The sequence below is a fragment of the Macaca fascicularis genome, chromosome 19, assembly GCF_037993035.2.
Source record: "Macaca fascicularis isolate 582-1 chromosome 19, T2T-MFA8v1.1".
NCBI classification, from domain to species: domain Eukaryota; kingdom Metazoa; phylum Chordata; class Mammalia; order Primates; family Cercopithecidae; genus Macaca; species Macaca fascicularis.
This window is the reverse complement of record NC_088393.1, coordinates 23,187,550-23,206,027: the sequence shown is the minus strand read 5'-3', so window position 1 is coordinate 23,206,027 and position 18,478 is coordinate 23,187,550. Positions and strand designations below refer to the sequence as shown.

Below are 18,478 nucleotides of genomic sequence, written 5' to 3'. Positions count from 1 at the left end.
TTCGTCCTGTGGGACAGGTGAGGAAACTGAGGTTGGCGGAGGACACCGGGAGCCTGGTCGGGCCACTGGCAGCCCGGAGCCCCAGAGGTACAGGCATTCATTGCCCTCCCACCTGGTCTCTCTCTCCTGGCCCCAGGAGGCTTCATTCCCAGCTCATTCACTTGTTGGTCACTCAGACTCACTGGGCCTCCAGCCCTACCTGAAGCTGAGAGTGGCCTGTTCCCAGGGGGCTGGCTTCCTCTTTGTTTGGCAGCCAGGAGTGTGGAGCGCAGGTGCCGGCAGCAGCACTGGGAGCGCACAGAGACTTGTCTGGAGGCCGAAGGTGCAGCCCCTCGGGGACGAGAACGCCTTTGCAAGGTGGGCTTCGCGCACACTCCCCTCCCCTTCTGTGGCCCCGGGGCTCCTCCTAGAAGACCCTCATCATCTCCGGGGACCTTGACCGCCAGCAGCCCCACACTTGCTCCCTCTGCCTGGCGTTGGGTACGCACCTCTAGGAGCAGAGGGATCCCTTAGCCCAGCGGGCTTGACAGCAGGTTGGGGACAGTGGGGACTCCAGAGAGTCTTACTGCGTTATGCTGGCCACCGCCGGGCAAGAGCTGGGCTCAACTGATACCCTACATCTGCCCGCCAGATTCCAGCCTCTGACTTTGGCGAATATGGCCAGGACCTGGGGTCTGGGGCCGGGACTGTGGACGCCCCTGGGCAGGGCTGCCTCCGGGGGTCTCGTACTTGGGTGGGGACCCTGCGGTTCCAGGCGCCACACACACTAGTGCGCCCGCTCTGGCTGTGAATTTCGGGAAGTGTCGACAGCAAAGCCTGGGGGCTGGCCCGTGGGGCACAATCACCCGCCAGTGCCTTTTCCCACCCAGGCGCCCTTTCCAGTCCACGCGTCACCTGCAGGGCCGTCCCTTCTCCGCCCGCTGGTCCCTCCCCACCCGCAGCTCTTCCGTCCGGCGCCGCTCCGTAGTCGAGGCTCGAAGGCGGGGCTACCCACGACAGCCACTGGCAGGGACGGCGGGGGCAAATTTCCCAGAGCGGGAAGCCGGCCCCAGCCCGCCCCACGGCAGGGGTGGCTAGAAGTCCGAGCCCCCGACACCCTGGCCCTGCCCGCCCCGCCCGCACTCGCTCGGTCCCTCGGGCTGGGGGACCCGGCAGGCCGGGCGCGACCCAAGGCCACCGCGCGGGGCCTGAGCCCAAACCCCAACCCCAGATCGCAGGAACCCTGCCCTCCAGGCACCAGGATGGGCCCTCCTGGCGGGTGGTTGGGGACCGGGTGTGTATCTGTGGGAATAATTGGTCAAAAGTAGCTTTTTGTTTTCCCAAAGGTAAAGCCTCCTTTGTAATTATGTATTTTCTTCTTACTTACTTAAAACGGATAGAATCTCATTATTTAGGTATACCCATGATTGTGTCAGTGAATTTGAGTACACTTTTTAAAGTTTTTCTCAGTTTAGTCCTTATGTTTGTTTCTATTTTAAGAAGAATTTTAAATTCTACCTAAAATTAGTAAAGTGAACCCCAAAGTATCTGAGACAGGTCTCAATTTAGAAAGTTTATTTTGCCAAGATTAAAGACACACCCGTGACACACCCTCAGGAGGTCGTGACAACGCGGGCCTAAGGTGGTTGGGTCACAGCTTGATTTTATACATTTATACATTTTAGGATTTTATACATTTTAACTCTTAGGCAAATGGAAAAGTTTTTGGTTCTTCTCTTTATGAAGATCATAAAGAATTGACACCGTCTTGCGTATTTTGTAAAGCTCGCAGGTGACAGAGAGTGTCATCACAGAGCCTAGCACACAGGTAAGGTTGTGTTTCTCAGAGGCACAACACAACAGCCCTTAGGATTGTTACTCTCCCACATGAACAGAGCTAACTGGTGAGGTCCTCAATTTCACAAGTGGATACGGTCCACAGCTGCAATTTTGAATGTCATATGTGAACATCAGGCCAGAGTTGAAATGGCAAAACATTTCTTTTGTTTTGTTTTGTTTTGTTTGTTTTTGAGATGGAGTTTCACTCTTGTTGCCCAGGCTGGAGTGCAATGGCGCGATCTTGGCTCATGACAACCTTCGCCTCCTGGGTTCAAGCGATTCTCCCGCCTCAACCTCCCGAGTAGCTGGGATCACAGGTATGCACCACCGCACCCGGCTAATTTTGTATTTTTGTAGAGATGGGGTTTCTCCATGTTGGTCAGGCTGGTCACAAACTCCCAACCTTAGTTGACCCGCCCGCCTCAGCCTCCCAAAGTGCTGGGATTATAGGCATGAGCCACCACACCCGGCCGAAATGGCAAAACATTTCTAAACCCAGCTCATAGGCAGTTAAGTAATCTGTTATCTGGACTAAGCCAACTGGAGACATGTTGACTCCCATACCTGGACTTAGGGCCACAGGTACAATTATGGGTCCATATGGGCATAAAGGTCTCAGGCCGGATCATGACTCTTATGTATGCAGTATAAGGCCTTGAAGTAGTACAGAGAATGTCCTAATAGACCTCAGCATACAGGTGAGATTGTGACATCATATCCACACCCAGCCAACACTCATGATTGCCATCATTCCACATGAACACAGCCCACTGTTGAGATTCTGAATTTCCACACCAAAAAACATTTCAAAAGTTGGAAAATTGACTTTCATCCTTGAATCTAGTTCACAGGTGAGTTGGTGACTCTCAGACCAAGATTCAGGACACCTGAAACCTAAGAGACTTTGACTCCACTAAGGAGACCCAGTGTGCAGGACAGATAGAAGCTCTCATGCAGAAATAGAGTCCACGGTTGAGACTGTGACTCCTGGACATGTGCAGGATTGTTCATCTCATTCATGGACCTTCCTGCAGCTGTGCTTGTGACATACGCCTTTGTCCAGCACTTGAGTGATTTGACTCTCCTGCCTGGGCTCAGGCCACAGATAGGATTGTGACACATCGCTGAACCCAGGACCTAGGTGATGGGAATCTATTCTCCTGACTTGGCGCTGCCCATAGGGAGCACTATGACATGTCACTGCACCCAATATCCAGGTTATGTGGCTCTCCTGCTTGTGCCTTACATGGGCCATTGTGGCATATTGTTGAGTGTAACACCCAGGTGATGTAACTCTCTTGCCTAGGCCTTGCCTACAGACAGTATTCTGACATATCACTGTGCCCATTACATCGGTGATGTGACTCTCCTTTCCTGCCTAGTCTCTGCTTACAGAGGGTATTGAATTGAAGCAGACTGCCAGGTCCAGCACCTAGATAATGTGATTCCTCTCTTTTGCCCACAGGGGACATTGTGATGTATCATTGGGCCCAACATCGAGGTTATGTTACTCTCTTTCCTTGGTCCTGCTCTCAAAAACATTGGAAACACTGCTGATCCCAGCACGAAGAAGATGTGAGTCTTCTGCCTGGACCCTGTTAGCAAGGGGCATTGTGACATATCTCTGGGCCCATCAACTATTTGACGTGACTCTTCTCTTTTTCCTGGGCTTTCTCCATAGAAGAGATTGTGGCATCACTCTGGGCCCAGCACCTAGGTAATGTGACTTTTTTCTTTTGCCTGAACCATGCCGACAGAGGAGAGAGTGACTTATTACTAAGCCCAGCACACATGATGTAATCCTTCTGCCTGGTCTTTGCTCACAGGAATAATTTTGACATATTTCTGAGTTCATCACATGGTTGACGACTGATGTGCTCATTCTTTTTTTCAGCCCTGTCCACACTGGAGATTGCTACATATTGCTGGAGCCAGCTCCTACGTGATGTGACTCTTTTGTCATGCCTGGGTGCTCCCCACTGGGGTTATCGTTACATATGGCTGGGTCCTGGACCTAGTTTATGTAATTTTTCTTTTCTTCCTGAGCCCTACTCACCTGAAGGCATTGTGACATATCTCTGAGCTCATCACCTAGGTGATGTGACTCTCCTGCCTGAGCCCGCTTCTCAGGGGGTATTGTTACATATTTTCAGACCAAGCAACTAGGTGATATGACTCTTCTCTACCACTTGCACTCTGCCCAGTAAGAAACTGATTTATCACTGGGCCCAGCACCTAGGTTATGTGACTCTCCTCTTCTGCCTTGGCTATACATACATTGCTATTATGACATGTGTCTGGGTGCAATGTCTAAGTTATGTGATTCTCCTGTATGGGCTCCGCCCCCAGGGACATTATTACCTATCATGTCGTTAGTCACCTAAGTGATGTGACTCACATTTTCTGCCCGGTCCCTGCCAGAAAGAGTAATAGTGACTTATCACTGGACCCAGCACCTCACTGATGTGACTCTCCTCTTTTACCTGGACCTTGCATATTTTTGGTATTGTGACATATTGCTGGGTCCAACACCTAGAAGATAAGAGACTTTTACCTTGACCCTGATTAGAAGGGGTTTATTGTGTTTTCTCTGCATCTATCATGTAGGGGTTGTGTCTTTTTTCTGCCTGTTCCCTGACCTCAGGGGAGATTGTGACTGGGTCTGGCAACCAGGTCATGTGTCTCTCCAGCCTGGGCCTACTCCATTGGGAAGCACTGTGACATATTGCTGGTCCCAGAAACTAGATCATGTGATTCTCCTGCCTAGTTTTTGCTTTCAAGGAAGATTGCAATATATTCCTGCCCCAGCACCCAGGTGATGTAACAATACTCCTTGGACTCTTCCCTCAGGAGTTATTGTGACACATTGCTGGACTCAGCACATAGGTGATATGACTCTCCTTCACTGTTTAGACTCTGCCCAAGGAAGGATTGTGATGTATTACCAGTCCTAGCACCTAGATGATGTGACTCTCCTCTTATGTTTGGGCCCTGCCTACATTGGGTATTGTGACATGTCTGCGTCCACCACATAGTTGATGTGACTCTTCTGCATGGGTTCTATTTACAGGGGTATTATGAAATACTTTTTCATTCATCCCCTCGGTGATGTGCCTCTTCTCTTCTGCCTGGGCCCTGCCAAAAAAAAGGGGGATTGTAACAAATCACTGGACCCAGAACCTAGGTGAGGTGACACTCCTATTTTGCCTGGGCCCTGAATATTTGGGTATTGTGTCATATCACTGGACTCAACACACAGGGGATGGGAGGCACATGCATGGGCCCTGCTCACAGAAGGCCTTGTGACGTATCTCCGCATCCATTACCTGAGAGATGTGACTGTCTTCTTTTACCTGCATTCTGTTTATAGATAGAAGATTGTAACATATTGCTGGGCCTACCGAACAGACGATGTGTTTCTTTTGCCTGAACCTTGCCCACACGGAGCATCGTGACATATCACTGGACTCAGCACCCAGGTGATGTTCCTCTCCTGCCTAGTCCCTTCCATCAGGGAATATTGTACAAATCTCTGGCCAAGCACCCAGGTGATGTGACTCTCCTGCTCACTACCTACTCACAAGTTACATGTCCCATCTCACAGGTGAGATGATGACTCTCGTATCTTAAACCAGACAGTAGTTGATATGCTGTCTCTCATTGCTTGGCTTAGGAAAATGGATGAGATTCTAGGTCTCCTATTTTTATGAAGGTCAGAGTGGATTACCACACCCTCACCTATGGTATAAAGTCTTTGGATTGTACACAGTGTGCCATCACAGAGCCCAGCACACAGGTGAGATTGACTTGCATGTATGGACAACCAAGCACCTGTTAAAATTGTGACCCTCACAGATGGACAGACCCCAGTTGTGAATCTCACACATGGATGCAGTCCACAGTTGGAATTGTGACTGTCATAAGTGACCATCCATCCAGATTTGGGATTGTAAAACTGGTTGGTCTTTTTTTTTTTTTTTTTGAGATGGAGTCTTGCTCTGTCACCCAGGCTGGAGTGCATGAGTGCAGTGGCACTATCTCTGCTCACTGCAAGCTCTGCCTCCCAGGTACTGCCATTCTCCTGCCTCAGCCTCTTGAGTAGCTGAGACTACAGGTGCCCGCCACCGTGCCTGGCTAATTTTTTGTATTTTTGGTAAGACGTGGTTTCACTGTATTAGCCAGGATGGTCTCCATCTCCTGACCTTGTGATCCGCCCACCTCAGTCTCCCAAAGTGCTGGGATTACGGACATGAGCCACCGCATCTGGCGATAGCAAAACTTTTTTTTTTTTTTTTTTTTTTTTGAGATGGAGTCTCAGTCTGTCGCCCAGGCTGGAGTGCAGTGGCACTATCTGGGCTCACTGCAAGCTCCGCCTCCCAGGTTCACGCCATTCTTCTGCCTCAGCCTCCGGAGCAGCTGGGACTACAGGCGCCCGCCACCTCGCCTGGCTAATTTTTTTGTATTTTTTAGTAGAGATGGGGTTTCACTGTGTTAGCCAGGATGGTATTGATCTGACCTCGTGATCTGCCTGTCTCGGCCTCTCAAAGTGCTGGGATTACAGGCTTGAGCCACTGCGCCCGGCCAGCAAAACATTTTTAAATGCAGCTCATAGGAAAATGAGGGCTCTCCTATCTGAACCCAGAAAATCGGAGAGATGCTGACTGTCATAACTGGGCTTAGGGACACGGATACAATCACAGGTTTATACCAGCATGAAGATCTCAGGCTGGATTGCGACTCTCATGCAAACCATATAAAGCCCTAGGATAGTACGGAGAGTGTCCTAAAAGGGCCAAGCACACAGGTGAGATTATGCCACTCCTGTGCACACCCTGACTACAGTGAACATTGTCATTTTACCACGTGAACCCAGTCAACTTTTGAGACTCTGAACGTCACACCCAAAGGCAGCTGAAAGTTGAAAAATTGAATCACATACAAGGATCTGGTCCACAGGCGGGTTGGTGACTCTCAGACCAAGATTCAGCACACCTGTGAGCCTCTGACTCCACTAAGGGAACACAGTTCATGGGAGGGATTGAGGATTTAATCCACAGATCCAGTTCACCTTTTAGATGGTGACTCGTGTAATTAGACACAACATACAGCAGGTATTGACTCTCGTACCTTGAACCAGGACATGTGTGGGATCGTTAATCTCATTCTTAGACCTTCTTGCATATGTGATTGTATCATACAGCTCTTCCCAGCACCTGAGTGATCTGATCCTTCTGCCTAGGTCCTACCGGTGAAATTGTGGCATATCACTGAACCCAGCATCTAGGTGATGTGAGCCGATACTTTTGCCTTAGCACTTTTCACAGAGGGCATTGTGACATTTCACTGGCCCTAGAACTCAGGGGAAGTGACTTTCCTTTTCTTGGTCTCTGCCCAAGAACAGATTGTGATATGGCACTGGGCTCAACACCTAGGTGATGTGACTTTCCATTCCTGCCTGGACCAAACACTTTTGTGATGCAAATCTGTTTGGGCCCTGCCTACAGAGGTATTATAACGTATCTGCTCATTCATCACCTAGGTGGCATGACTCTTGTCTTCTGCTTGGGCCCTGACAAGATGGGGGAATTTGACACATCACTAAACCCAGCACCTAAGCGATGCTACTCTTCTGTTTTCCCTGGGCCCTGCATATCTTGGGTATTGTTACATATAGCTGGGCATCATTCCTTGAGGATGGGAGGCTCCTGCATGTGCCCTGCCCATGAGGAGCCTTGTAAAATGTCTCTTCCTCCATCACCTAAGAGATGTGACTCTCCTCTTTTGCCTGCATCCTGCCCGCAGAAAATACTGTAATATATTGCCGGACCCAGACACCAGATGATGTGTCTCTCCTGCCAAGGCTGTGCCCACAGAGAGCATTTTGACATATCACTGGGCTCAGCACCCAGGTGAAATGACTCCGCTGCCTGTGCTCTGCTTTCAGAGGGGATTGTAATATATCTGTGACTGAGCACCTGGGTGATATGACTTCTGTCTGGTTTCTGACCTCAGGAAACATTGTGACATATCTTTGCCAAAAACCTACGTGATGTGAATCTGCTGCTCACTTCCTACCCACAGGTAAAATTGTGACATATATTTTGCCCAGCTCACAGGTTCATTAATTGCTCTTATACCTCAAACCATCCAATAGAAGAGATACTGTCTCCCATAACTAGACTTAGGAAAATGAGAGAGATTGTGGGTCTTCTCTATGTATTAAGGTCGTAAAGGACTACTATTCTTTTACATATTATATAAAGCCCTTGAGTGGTACAGAAAGTGTCATTACAGGGCACACTAAACAACCACCAACTGTTAAGACTGTCATCCTCACAGATGGACAGAGCCCATTGGGGAGGTCCTGAATTTCATACATTGACACAGCCCACAGTTTGGATTGTGACTGTCATATGTGAACATCCAGCTACAGTTGGGATGGTGACTCATTTCTGATTCTGGCAAGTTAGATCCTTTCTACCTGGACATGTTCAATGGAGAGATGTTGACTCTTATTCCTGGGTTTGGGGCCACGGGTAGGATCATGAGTCTGTAAATGCACAAAGGTCTCAGAGCATACTGTGACTTTAATGTGTGTATATATGTGTATATATATACACACACACGTTATATATATAAAATATATGTATATATAATGTATACACACACACACACACACACACACACACACGGGGTGTCCTAGCAGAGCATGGCACAGAGGTGAGATTATGACACTCATGTGTATATACCCAGCTGGCAGTAAGTATTGTCATTCTTCCACACGAACACAGCTGACTGTTGAGGTTCTGAATATTACATCCAAAGAACGTTGAAGTTGGAAAATTGATTCATATATGGATTTGGTTTGCAGGTGGGTTGGTGACTCTAAGACCAAGATCCAGCATATCTGTAAGGCTTTGACTCCACTAAAGGGACACAGTCTGTGGGAGGGATTGAGGCTCTTACGGATGGATTCAGCAAACTGTTGAGATTGTGAGTTATATACTTAGACCCAACATACAGGAGGTGGTGCCTCTCATACCTCGAACCAAGACATGTTCAGGATGGTTAATCTCATCTCTGGACTTTCCTGCAGCTGTGATTGTGACATATACCTCAGCCTAGCACTTGAGAAGTTTTATGCTCCTGCCTGGGCTCAGCCCACAGACCGGGTAGTGACATCTTGCTGCACCCAGCACTTAGTCAATGTCTTGGTTCTGCCCATAGAGACAACTTTGACATATTGTGGCTCCTCGCACTTAGGTTATGTGACTCTCCTGCCTGTGTTTTGCCCACATGGGCCGTTTTGACATATTGCTGAGTTCAGCATACAAGTGATGTAATCCTCCACCCTGTCCTCTGCCTACAGAAGACATTGTAACATACTGTTTGGTCCCTCACATGGGTGATATTACTCTCTGGCTCGCCCTTCTTTCAAGGGATATTGGGACATACTGCCGTACCCAGCACCTAGGTTATGTAACTTTTTCTACTGCTTTGGCTGTGCCCAGTGAGGGGTTATGAAGTACCTCTGGGCCCAGCACCGAGGTGATTTGACTCTTCTTTTTCTTTCTTTCTTTCTTTCTTTTTTTTTTTAAGACAGAGTCTCACTCTGTTGCCTAGGCTGGAATGCAGTGGCATGATCTTGGCTCACTGCAGCTTCTGCTTCCCGGATTCAAGCGATTCTCTTGCCTCTAGCCTTGTGAGAAGCTGGGATTACAGGTACCTGCCACCATGCCTGGCTAATGTTTGTATTTTTAGTAGAGACAAGGTTTCACCATGTTGGCCAAGCTGGTCTTGAACTCCTGACCTCAGGTGATCCACTTGTCTTGGCCTCCCAAAGTGCTAGGATTACAAGCGTGAGTCACCACGCCCGGCCAGGTGAGAAAGCATCAGTATGACAAGGGCCATTTATAACTCTTGAGTTCTTAACAAAAGATGATATCTGCAAAATTGTTCTATTTAAGAAAACATTGAGCAAGCTTATGCTGCCTTTCGACACAAAGAGCACAACAACAATATAATCCACAACAGTAAACAAAGTAAGTAAAATTATCCCACGTAAACTAAATAAGGGCAAGTGTTGGAACGAAGCTGTTATGGGTTTGCTACCTGATTCCAATATGTGTTCAGAATTAGAATACTGATCCGGATTTTTTTTTTTTTTTTTTTTTTTTTTTTTGAGATGGAGTCTCACTCTGTTGGCCAGGCTGGAGTGCAGTGGTGCAATCTCGGCTCACTGCAACTCCGCCTCCTGGGTTCAAGCGATTCTCCTGCCTCAGCCTCCCGAGTAGCTGGGATTACAGTCATGTGCCACCACGCCCGACTAATTTTTGTAGTTTTAGTAGAGACAGAGTTTCACCATGTTGGCCAGGCTGGTCTCGGACACCTGACCTTGTGACCACCCGCTTTGGCCTACCAAAGTGCTGGGATTACAGGCATGAGCACCTGGCCCCGATCCAGATTTTTAGATTACCTATCTCTCTTGGTTCTTTCCAGCTGCAGTCAGAGATCAGTGGTGTGTTCACAGGAATAAGCAGAATTCGTCTAAATAGCAGGGAAAATACTCATAAACAACAAATGAGACTAGTGTCTAATAACAGGTGTACCATAGTTCTTGAAACATAATTTTTTTCTCTCTCCAGTTTTCCATTTCTACTAAAGACAAATCATGGTAAAACTGATTTTCTTGCATAAAAAGCTTTAGTATTATATTTGGCCTGATTAGATGTATAAAATGCAGCAAAAGTAATTATTTTTCACATAGGTTTTAAAAATTGGCTTTGATGTAACGACGTTCCATTAAAGGACTATCAGAAAAGACTTTTTAAAAGCCAAGCCCAGCCATGGGTCTGTACCATCAAATACCTATGAGTTGGGTGAATTTCTCTCTTCTTGGGGTCCCAAGATAACTTCGGGCTCCTGGTTCTGTCAGAAAGAGACATTCCTGGCCAGGCATGGTGGCTCACACTTGTAATCCCAAGCACTATGGGAGACCAAGGTGAGTGGGTCACCTGAGGTCAGGAGTTCGAGACCAGCCTGGTTAACGTGGTGAAAACTCATCTTGACATGAAATACTAATATTAGCTGAGTGTGCTGGCGTGCACCTGTAGTTTCAGTTACTCAGGCAGCTGGGGTGGGAGGATCACTGGAACCTGGGAAGCAGAGGTTGCAGTGAGTTGAAATCACACCATTGTCCCCAGGCTGGGTGATGGAAACTCTGTTTGAAAAAGAAAGAAAGAAAGAGAGAGAGAGAGAGAGAGAGAGAGAGGGAGGGAGGGAGGGAGGGAGGGAGGGAGGAAGGAAAGAAGGAAGGAAGGAAGGAAGGAAGGAAGGAAGGAAGGAAGGAAGGAAGGAAGGAAAAAGAAAGAAAAGAAAGAAAGAAAAAACATTTCTTATACTTACCACGGGTCAGGAACCCTGCATAGGGACTGCGCAAAGTCGGAGGCCAGCTTTCCCAAAAGGCTTATATTGACTCTACAAATTCAGTAGGATTTCTTCAAGGAAAGCACTCCATTCCAGTCAAAGTCTTCATGAAATTACCAGTGTCTCCAATTGTGCCCTGTTGCAAAAGAAAACATGCTTATGGCACATATGCAAATAACAATATTTCCATAAATAAAAAAAAATAATAGATTTCCACATTCTGGAGAAATCAAGTGGAGAAAAACAAATATGCTCCGAATTTTTTTTACAGAAGTATACATTCCTCAGTTGTTAAAAACTGTAAATAGCTAAAAATATTTTGACTCTGAAAAACAAAAAAAAGGATTTGCAGCATTTTAAGAAAAAGTTCAAAAAATATTACTTTTGTCTTCTATTAATTCAGTTCATGCCATAAACTCCTTTTCTGCTTGATATTCATTAACATTTCAGCTTTCCGTGACAGTCCTGAAAATTTTTCCTCTGTTATAATGTTGCAGTCTCCAAAGTTATCAGAAACCTGCATTTAAAAGCACCTGGCAAATTTCTATAGCGGACTATAAATCATCTCTTGAAGAGGATCAAATCAAGACAGCAATCGTTTATGGGTGACAAAAAGTCTTAGGACAGCTGTTATTTATTTATTTATTTATTTAGAGATGGAGCCTCACCTTGCTCTGTCCCCAGGCTGGAGTGCAATTGCACAATCTCGGCTCACTGAAAGTTCTGTCTCCTGGGTTCAAGCAATTCTCCTACCTCAGCCTCGGGAGTAGCTGGGATTACAGGCGTCTGCTACCAGGCCAGGCTAACTTTTTTTTTTTTTTTTTTTCCAGTAGACACAGGGTTGCACCATGTTGGCCAGGCTGGTCTCGAACTCCTGACCTCAGGTGATCCATCCACCTGGGCCTCCCAAAGTGCTGGGATTATAGGCGTGAGCCACCATGCCCAACTAGAGAGCCATTATTAAAGCCACAATTGACTAGAAATTTTGCTTACTCCTGTGGGATACAACTATTTGACATAAAAATTATAATTATTAATAACACACTAAATCACATCAGATTTACAGTTTTCCATAATTTTGGGACACTCACCAATAACATATTTATACTGATATAACCTAAAGAAAGCCAACCACCATTTCATATTTGACAATACATCCTGCATGATTTTAATACCAAATAAGCTGAATATGTCACTTGGGGACTTTAGGTAACCTAATATTTAAAAGATTAACTAGGTCAGAAAAACACAAAATTTGTAATTTAATATTGAAAAGTTTGTCAACTATCAAAGGTTTAAAACACTTGATAGTATGAAATCAAATTCCAGGTCACCATATGTCATTCTTTTAGCCAAGATGAGGTCAGGTGTGGTGGCTCATGCATGTAATCTCAGCACTTTGGAAGGTCCAGTTGGTTGGACTGCTTGAGGCCAGGAATTTAAGACCAGCCTGGCCAACATAGGGAAACTCCATCTCTACTAGAAATACAAAGGCAGATCACTTGAGGCCAGGAATTTAAGACCAGCCTGGCCAACATGATGAAACCCTGTCCCTTTCCCTTCCCTTCACCTCTCCTCCCCTCCCCTTCCCTTTTTTTTTCCTTTTTTTTTTTTTTTTGAGATGGATTCTTGCTTTGTCACCCAGGCTGGAGTGTAATGGCTCGATCTTGTCTCACTGCAACCTCTGCCTCCCAGGATCAAGCGATTCTCCTGCCTCAACCTCCCGAGTAGCTGATATTACAGATGCATGCCACCACACCCAGCTAATTTTTGTATTGTTAGTAGAGACGGGGTTTCTCCATGTTGGTCAGGCTGGTCTTGAACTCCTGACCTCGTGATTTGCCCACCTGGGCCTCCCAAAGTGCTGGGATTATAGGCGTGGGCCACCCGCCTGGCCCCAAACTTTGTTTCTACTAAAAATAGAAAAATTAGCTGTGTGTGGTGGTACTTGCCTGTAATCCCAGCTACTCAGGAGGCTGAGGCAGGAGAATTGCTTTAACCCAGGAGGCAGACATTGCAGTGAGCCAAGATCAGAACTTCAGCCTGGGCGATGGAGCTACAGTCCATCTCAAAAACAAACAAACAATGACAAAAACAAACGAAAAACAAACAAACAAAAACCCCACCAACAAAAAGAAAAACCATTTGTCTCCTGTCTTGTTTTTCTTGTAGTTTATTCAAAAGGCACACAAAATTGTTCATTTTTCAAAATGTAACATAAAAATCTTGTTTAAAAGAGAAAGCCTACATTTCACCTTCGAATGAGTATACTATTGGGGTTAAACCCACTTTTTTTTTTTTTTCTTTTTGAGATGGAGTTTTGCTTTTGTCACCCAGGCTGGGAGTGCAGTGGCTAGATCTCGGCTCACTGAAACCTCCACTTCCAGGGCTCAAGCAATTCTCCTGCCTCAGCCTCCCGAGCCTCCCTCCTGAGCTTCCCTCTACCACTGCACCCAGCCAAAACAAGTTTTTCATAAAATCTTGGCTGGGCGCAGTGGCTCACGCCTGTAATCCCAGCACTTTGGGAGGCCGAGACGGGCGGATCACGAGGTCAGGAGATCGAGACCATCCTGGCTAACATGGTGAAACCCCGTCTCTACTAAAAATACAAAAAGTTAGCTGGGCGTGGTGGCAGGCACCTGTAGTCCCAGCTACTCGGGAGGCTGAGGCAGGAGAATGGTGTGAATCTGTGAGGCAGAGCTTGCAGTGAGCCGAGATAAAGCCACTGCACTCCAGCCTGGGCAGCAGAACGAGACTCCGTCTCAAAAAATAAATAAAAAATAAAAAAAAAATTCTTATATACAGATTTATCCAATCTTAATCAGTTTGACCGTAAGGCAAGAATCTCGTAAACTTTTAATAACTCTCTACAATTTTTGTTAAGGAACAGATCTGTGCTTTAAAAACAAAACAAAACAAAACACCTGTTGTACTTAAATTCCAATGTTTAATTTATTTTTTAAAAAAAACTGAATACAGGCCAGGTGCGGTGGCTCAGGCCTATAAGCCCAGCACTTTGGGAGGCTGAGGCAGGTGGATCACGTGAGGTTGGGAGTTCGAGACCAGGCTGACCAATATGGAGAAACCCCATCGCTACTAAAAATACAAAATTAGCCCAGCGTGGTGGCCCATGCCTGTAACCCCAGCTACTAGGAAGGCTGAGGCAGGAGAATTACTTGAACCTGGGAGGCGGAGATTGTGGTGAGCTGAGATTGCACCACTGCACTCCAGCCTGGGAAACAAGAACGAAACTCCATCTCAAACAACAACAAAAAGAACTGCATAATATCTCTTTAACTTTAGCCAATATGTTCACACACAGAATTTTTTTTTTTTTTGAGACGGAGTCTCGCTCTGTCGCCCAGGCTGGAGTGCAGTGGCCGGATCTCAGCTCACTGCAAGCTCCGCCTCCCAGGTTTAGGCCATTCTCCTGCCTCAGCCTCCCGAGTAGCTGGGACTACAGGCGCCCGCCACCTCGCCCGGCTAGTTTTTTGTATTTTTTAGTGGAGACGGGGTTTCACCATGTTAGCCAGGATAGTCTCGATCTCCTGACCTCGTGATCCACCCATCTTGGCCTCCCAAAGTGCTGGGATTACAGGCTTGAGCCACCGTGCCCGGCCCCAGAATTTTTTTTACAAGATTAATTTTTTACAAACCTTCCACAACTTGCTCAAACCTTCAGCTCAATCCTAACTTAACTTAAAACAACTCTTCAGTCCTCTAAACTAGGCCAAAAAAATTAACATTTTTATGCCTTCTTATAATCATTTACCAAAAGCACATTCTACTTTTCTTTTTTTTTTTTTTTTTTTTTTTGAGACGGAGTCTTGCTCTGTGCCCCAGGCTGGAGTGCAGTGGCGCGATCTCGGCTCACTGCAAGCTCCGCACCCCCGGGTTCACGCCATTCTCCTGCCTCAGCCTCCCGAGTAGCTGGGACTACAGGCGCCCACCACCTCGCCCGGCTAATTTTCTTGTATTTTTAGTAGTGACGGGGTTTCACCGTGTTAGCCAGGATGGTCTCGATCTCCTGACCTCGTGATTCGCCCGTCTCGGCCTCCCAAAGTGCTGGGATTACAGGCTTGAGCCACCGCGCCCAGCCACATTCTACTTTTCTTACACACCTTGCATGTAAAACTGCTTTTATTTCCCAAAGATTACTTATGTCACATGAACTAAAAGGCATTACGTTTGTTCCTTTTCTGAAAAAAAGTTAGACTTAAGCATTTATTATTCTTAAGTCAATTAATCAGAACTCTTTCATATACAAATATCACACATGACCGGGTGCGATGGCTCACGCCTGTAATCCCAGCACTTTGGGAGGCCAAGATGGGCAGATCACTTGAGGTCAGGAGTTCGAGACCAGCCTGGCTAACATGGTGAAACCCTGTCTTTACTAAAAATACAAAAATTAGGCTGGGCGCAGTGGCTCATGCCTGTAATCCCAGCACTTTGGGAGGCCGAGGCGGGTGGATCACCTGAGGTCGGGAGTTCCAGACCAGCCTGACCAACATGGAGAAACCCCGTCTCTACTAAAAATACAAAATTAGCTGGGCCTGGTGGCACATGCCTATAATCCCAGCTACTAGGGAGGCTGAGGCAGGAGAATTGCTTGAACCTGGGAGGCGGAGGTTGCGGTGAGCCGAGATCGTGCCATTGCACTGCAGCCTGGGCAACAAGAGTGAAACTCCACCTCAAAAAAAAAAAAAAAAAAAAAAAAACAACAAAAATTAGCCGGGCGTGGTGGCAAATTCCTGTAGTCCCAGCTACTTGGGAGGCTAAGTCAGGAGAATCGCTTGAACCCGGTAGGCGGAGGTTGTGGTGAGCCAAGATTGCCCCATTGCACTTCAGCCTGGGCAATAACAGGGAAACTCCGTTTCAAAACAAACAAAAAAACAAAGGACAGTTGCCCTGAATAACCGAAAAGATAAGAAAGAAAGAGGATAGAAGGAAAGAAAAGCATTGCCTGAGGCAGGTTGGGGAAAGGGAGGCTCTCAGGGGTGCCAGTGAAAGACTCACCCATTGCAGCGACACTGAGAAATTCAGGCGGCGACTTCTCAGTCGCAAATTTCTCAGGAAATTTCCAGCAATTTCACTAGCTCTCAAGTTTCCCCTTTTGAGAATAGAAGCTCCCCATGTGTCATGATCCTGTACATGCCTAAGCGTGTCACGCACAACTGTCAGCAAAGAGCACAGGGAAAATTAATCTACAGAGTGTAGTGGCACGAGCTTGGCTCACTGCAACCTCTGCCTCCCGGGTTCAAGACATTCTCTTGCCTCAGCCTCCTGAGTAACTGGGATTACAGGCATGAGCCACAGCGCCTGGCCTGCTTCATCTATTTTTAACCAAGAGTGACATTACTGAGAGGGGCCTCTAACCGCCTAAATTTTTTTTTTTTTTTTGAGCCAGAGTTTCCCTGTTGTTGCCCAGACTGGAGTGCAATGGCACGATCTTGGTTAACTGCATTTAAGTGATCTCCGCTTCCCATGTTCAAGTGATTCTCCCACCTCAGCCTCCCGAGTAGCTAGGATTACAGGTATGTGTCACCACGCCTAGCTAGTTTTTGTATTTTTAGTAGAGATGGGTTTCTACATGTTGTTCAGGCGGTTCTCGAACTCCTGACCTCAGGTGATCTGCCTGCCTCGGCTTCCCAAAGTGCTGGGATTACAGATGTGAACCACTATGCCCAGCCAACACCCTAAATCTTAGAAAGGACTCGAAGCTTCCTAACTTAGGCCTCAAGCTTTTTATTAAGAGAGGTCTTTAACCCAGTATGTCTTAGGAGAGACTGTAACTCTTCCATGTTGGGCCTGTAACCCAATCCCATTTTTTACCCTGGTAAGGTGTACCCCACTACTTACCCAGAGTTGGCTAATTAGTGCTGCAGTTTATTTCCTTCAGTTAAGTTTTCTCCTCAGTATGGTCCCTTTATAGTTTGCCAGAAAGCTGTTACTGAAAAGGGCTTTTGACCCAGACCCCAAGAAGTCAGGGTGAGTCCATGCAGTAAAACAAAAGCAAGTTTATTAGAGAAGTAAAGAAACAAACAAACAAGAAAATGGCTGCTCCATAGGCAGAGCAGCTAATATAATTCTTGTCTCTTAAATAGGCTTTGACCGTAGGAGGGCTTGAGACAATTCTGTAAGCCCAGCGGCTAGGTGATGTGACTTTCATCTTTTGCTTAAACCCTGTGCACAAACGGAAGAGTGGCTTATCACTGGACTTCACACACAGGGGATGTAACACTTCAGTCTAGGGTAATTGTGATATGTTCCTGTGCTGATCAACCAGATAACGTGACTCTTCTGTTTTCCTGAGACCTTCCTACAGTGGGGATTGTAACATATTGCTTGGCCCAGCACCTATGTGATGTGACTCTTCCTCATACCAGAGACTTGCACCTAGGGAAGTTGTGACATATAGCTGAGCCCAGCCCCTAGGTTGTGTGACTCTTTTGATTATCCTCAGCTCTACCCACAAGGAGCTCTGGGAAATATATCTTTGAGCCCCTCAATTAGGTGATGTGACTCCCCTTCCTGGACTCTTTCCTCGGGAGGTATTGTGACAAATTCCTGATCCAAGTACCCAGGTAATGTAACTCTTTTCTACTGCTTGGACTCTACCCAAGGAGGGATTATAATGTATCACTGAACCCAGCACCTACATTATGTGACTTTCCTCTTTTGTGTGAGTCTTGCATAAATTGTGTATTGTGACAAATAGCTGGGTCTAAAACCTAGGTGATGAGACTCTTCTGCATGGGCCCTGCCTACAGGGGGTATTATGACATATCTTTTTTTGTTTTTTTAATCACCTAGGTGATGTGCCTTTGTTTGTGTGTGTGTGCGTCCTGTCCCTGCCAAGAGTGGGGATTGTAACATATCATTAAACTCCTTGTTTGCCTGAGCCCTGCTTATATTTGGTAGTGTGACATATGTCTGAGACAAACACCTAGGGCGTGAGAGCCTTCTGCCTGGGTCCTGCCCACAAGGAGCCTTTTGCCTTATCTCTGCATCCATCAACTAGGAGATGTGACTCTTCTTTTCTGTCTGGGCTCTGCAAAAACAAGTGATTGTGACATATCATCAAATGCAGCAACTAGATGATGTGATTTTTCTTCCCTGCTTGAGCCCTGGGTATGCTGTGTATTGTGATATATGGCTGGGTCCAACATCAAGGTAATGTGACTCTGCTAAATGGACTCTGCCCACAGGAGTATTATGACATATCTTTACA

General features: G+C 46.6%; 1 long non-coding RNA gene across 2 annotated transcripts in view; it reads left to right on the top strand.

The window, feature by feature from the left end:
- Positions 1–3,332: 3,332 nt before the first annotated feature.
- LOC135968536 (uncharacterized) overlaps positions 3,333–18,478 on the top strand; it is a 28,078-nt gene continuing 12,932 nt past the window's right edge. Inside the window, exons 1-3 of one of the 2 annotated variants that reach the window (XR_012428103.1) lie at positions 3,333–3,535; positions 5,189–5,297; positions 7,831–7,917. This is a non-coding gene — a long non-coding RNA (uncharacterized lncRNA). Of the gene's footprint in view, positions 3,536–5,188; positions 5,298–7,830; positions 7,918–18,478 lie in introns of those variants that run through there. The other variant, XR_010583387.1, reaches the window with a different exon arrangement.